This window comes from Amblyraja radiata, chromosome 22 (genome assembly GCF_010909765.2).
Source record: "Amblyraja radiata isolate CabotCenter1 chromosome 22, sAmbRad1.1.pri, whole genome shotgun sequence".
NCBI classification, from domain to species: Eukaryota; Metazoa; Chordata; class Chondrichthyes; order Rajiformes; family Rajidae; genus Amblyraja; species Amblyraja radiata.
In genome coordinates, this window is record NC_045977.1 from 2955169 (window position 1) to 2959765 (window position 4597).

Consider the following 4597-nt stretch of genomic DNA (forward strand, 5'->3'; position numbering starts at 1 on the left):
TTCGATGTGAAGCAGAGGTCTGGGTTGTTGTCTCTCCTCCATCTGCTTGAGTGGAATGTGCCTGGTTGCTTGGCATCATGGAGGTGGTAACGATCATTGTTGGATGCCCACATATCCAGTCATTCCCCATTCTCATCTTTGGTTGAGTAGCCCCAGGATTAGTGATGACTGTTAAAGTCCCCTGCATGTACTTCTGGGCGGTGGAAAGTGGGTAGCATGGAGGCAGCCACGTGACTCTAGGGGGTTTATATACATTTGTGACAGTGATATCCCCAATCCTCACAGTAGCAATGAACATGTAATTTTAGCAAGATTCCTCAAGAATGCAGAGGTCATAACTCAAGTAAGTAGCAAAGCGGTATTTGTTGTAGCATACAGCAGCAGCAAGCTTGAAGCCATAGATACAGAGCTTGGAAGCACATGAGGTATCAGCCATGTGCGTCTCTTGTAGAAGGAAGACATCAGCATTAAGGTCCTTTGTAGATCTTGAGATGTACTCATTCCTTGCCCTGGACATTCCTTCCACATTTAGCTGGTAGATGCGTAGAGATTTGCCGATGCTGCAGGAGGTTTGGCCCTGGGAAGGGCCGTTTGGGTTACAAGTCACTAGTGACATGGTCAAAAGTGACACCAAAACACAACATCTATTTGTTTGTGCACGTCGGGTTGATTGCATTAGTAAATTAGCTGGGAATGCCATTTAAAATGTTCCCTGGTAACACAAATGCCAGGTTCTCTGGTCTGAAGAAGAGTCTCAACTCAAAACGTCACCCATTCCTTCTCTCCAGAGATCCTGCCTGTCCTGCTGAGTTACTCCAGCTTTTTGTGTCTATAGATATTCACAGTTACTTACATGCAGTTTCCAGCTGATAAATTTGTTTTTTCCTCGCTGTTTAAAAGTCACTTCTTTCTGCAGACGTTTAATCTCAGTATCCTTATTTATGATTCTCCAAAAACCCTGAACAATTGGCCTGGAGATGAAATTGGGAGTTATTGACAGACGTTTGACTCCTGTCCCAACAAAAGCCACAGTCATTGTCACTCTTCATTGCTGATGTATTGACATTAGGGTGGAATTACAAGGTCATGTTGATTTGTAGTCCCTGGGGTTACAGGAGATGCAGCCATCTGTCACAGGCTGCAGCTTCTTATTATAAAACGACTAAATCATTTACCAGCGTGAATTAACAATGACCTTCTGTACTGCAATCTCTGGCCAAAAAGCTGCTGAACTTGCAAAATAAATCTATGATGACCTGATGCTCTTTACGAGTTGCAAAATACAAGCCTTATGATACAAAATAGTAAGATTAAACGAGAACTTACCAGTTTGAAGTTTGATCTTTATTTTATGAGGAGTAACGTTGAGGGATTACGCGAAGACCCCGCCAGCACGCATGCGCGTCAAACTTCAAAGCAGCGGTGTGAAATCACAGACAACAGTAGTTGAACTAAACATAGTAAGATAAGAGAACTAGAATACCAGTTGACCTTTATGATAGAGGGTGGGCGTAGAGGGCACGTAATCCCTCAATGTTATTCCTCATAAAATACAGATCAAACTTCAAACTGGTAAGTTCTCGTTTAATCTTACTATTTTACTTCGGAGTCACATGAGTGACTACGTGAAGATTTTAAAGCTCTGTGATTTCATGCCGTGGAACAAGTCCATGCTTCACACACTGCCGTAGTTGACCAAAGGAAGAAGTATGTTAACGTATTCAGACATGAATCAGTTATTCAAAAAAAAATTATTAACAAAACAATAATAATAACCCCTTTCATTCGGGGTAAATTATAATACAGAACTTAAAATTGAGTCTGCAAACACCGCAGGTTTGGCAACCGGTTTGTTATACAATTGCTGAAAGGTTCTCTCTCTAGACCATCCTCCCGTACCCAGGATGTGGTCCATGGGAACTTCCAACTCCCTTGCTGCCGATGTTGCTGCAGCCCTGGTGGAATGAGATTTTAAAACTTCAGTATCCACCCCTGCAGCCCCCAAAACCTGTCTAAGCCACCTTGATATGGTTTGCACCGATACCCTTTTAAGAGGCTGTTTATGGCTGAGCAACAACACCATTTCCTTGCCTCTAAGATATTTTGTGACTTATATATAATGTAATAGATCCGTCATAATGCATAGGCGAACATCTATCGGGTATGCTCGGAACTCCAATTTGAGGCCTGATGATCCAGACCTATTTTGTTTCACTAATTCATAGATGTAAATAGTTATTTTGTTGGTTGATATGGCCATCGTGTCCAGCCTTAATTTATGCAGTGACTGGGCCCGCTGTGCCGAGACTAGTGCCATCAGCATGACTATTTTATGTGTCAGTTTTTCCAGGGACAGGGACGTTGCTGGTGACCAACCCCTGAGCAACGTTAGGACAAAACTCACATCCCAAATCTGGGAGTACCTAGCCCTAGGGGGATTGGTGTTGAAGATACCCCTCATTAGTTTTGATACCAGAGGGTGAGATCCAACAGTATGATGTTCTAATCCCTGCCACAAGTAAGCTGATAGGGCACTCCTGGCACAGTTAATGGCACTGTAGTTTAGACCTTCATTAAAGTGAAGGCTAGCCAAGAATTCCAGTACATTTGTCACAGTAGCCGTGTTGTATGTGATGTTAGTCCTGGCACAATATATCTCCCATTTTCTGATATATGACAGATATTGTTGTGCCGCCGTGATCATATTCATGGTTCGGTCCATCAGCCCAAGATCCAGAAGTGATCTTTTCAAATTCTGCAAATCAACAGATTTATCCTGTCATGGCATGGGTGACATTCGCCCGTCACAGGATGGACCAACAAATCCGGCCGTTTGGAGATGGACATACATGGTTCCGAGACCATGTCGAGAACCACATGGAACCATGGCTGAGTAGGCCAGTCGGGTACTACCAAAATACCTGACGCGGAGTCTTGTTGTATTTTACGTATGATCCGACTGATGAGGCAGAAGTGGGGAAATGCATAGAAAAACAATTTTCCCCAGTGCAGCGAGAATGCGTTCATCGCTGCTGCCCCTGGGTCTGGTTCCCAAGCAACATATGTTGGGAACTGGTGATTAAGCCTAGATGCGAATAGATCAATATCTGGTGTTCCATATTGCGTTACAATATCAGCAAACACTTTGTGGTCCAACATCCATTCAGTGTTGTCATTGAATTTTCGTGACCTGGTGTCTGCCACTGCATTGAGTTTACCTGGTAGGTAAATGGCTGATATCCAAATATTTCTGTTGATACACCATTGCCAAATTGTGTTAGCCAGATTGTCACATGATATTGATTTGATTCCACCCATATGATTAATATATGCCACCACAGTGGTATTATCAATTTGTAGGCGAACATGCAGGTGGTGCATTTTTGAACAGTATGCTTTTAGCCCATAGAACGCACCCAACATTTCTAAATAGTTTATACCAAGTGTTTGAAGTAAAGATGACTCATGTGCATCCCATCTGCCACCACAGCTGGAGATGGTATTAGTAGCACCCCAACCGTGAGCGCTGGCATCAGTTTGTAACACAACTGAGGGGTTGCTGATAATGATGGGGCTGGTGCAATGCCGTATGTTTTGCCTCCACCATTGTAATTCCAAAATTGCTTTAGCTGGTAGTTGCATTGGCCTGTCGAAATGACCAGCATGATGTTTGAGTGCTTGCACCTTTGCTCTTTGTAAATTTTGGTAATGCAAAGGTCCAAACTGTGTGGCTGGAAAAGCAGCCACAAGCTTACCAATCACCCTTGCTACTTGTCGGGTAGATGGTTGACTGATGACAACAAGGCTGTTGCAGGCCTCCATTAAGTCTGCTGCCTTGCCGATGTCAAAGTCACAGACATGTGAAGTGAATCAATAGTGAACCCTAAATAATCCATAGTCGTAGAAGGCGTCAACTTAGATTTATCCGGATGGAGGATGAACCCCAGTTTTTCAAACAAGAGTTTGGTAGCTGATACCGCTGATTGGGCTAAATCCAGAGTTTTCCCCATGATTAATATGTCATCCAGATATGCCATGACAATATGTTTCTGTTTTCGGAGAAACGCTAGGGCTGGTTGTTAAACCATTAGGCAATGCTTTATACTGCCAGGTCTGCCCCATCCAGTTAAACTTCAGATATCGGCGATGATCCTTCTGTATAGGTACCGAATAGTATGCATCTTTTAAATCGATGCAAGCCATGAAGTAACCTTCGGAAATCAATTGTTTGGCAGTAACAAAGGTTTCCATTTTGAAATGAATATACTGCACAAACGTATTCAGCTTTGTCAAATTGATGATGATGCGGCATCCACCATCTATTTTATTTTTCGTGAAGATATTGGACACAAATTCTAGAGAGTCATGTTGGGATCTCTCAATTATACCCTTAACATATAGCCTCTCCAGCTCTGCATTATCTTCCAGTCTCTTCTGTTGTGAAAGCACAAACATTCGGCTAGGTGCATGCTGAACCGGAGGAAGGTTTTTATGAATAAATTCAATTTCGTATCCCTGAATACTATGCTGTATATAAGGGTCAGAAGTTATAGAACTCCATGCATCCCAAAATAAGTGTAACCTACCCCCAATTTGT

General features: G+C 42.8%; 1 long non-coding RNA gene across 1 annotated transcript in view; it reads right to left on the reverse strand.

Annotated features, from left to right (window-relative positions):
- Positions 1 to 4437: 4437 nt before the first annotated feature.
- Positions 4438 to 4597, reverse strand: part of LOC116985462 — a 427-nt gene continuing 267 nt past the window's right edge. Inside the window, exon 2 of the long non-coding RNA XR_004415267.1 lies at positions 4438 to 4582. This is a non-coding gene — a long non-coding RNA (uncharacterized LOC116985462). The remainder of the gene's footprint in view (positions 4583 to 4597) is intronic.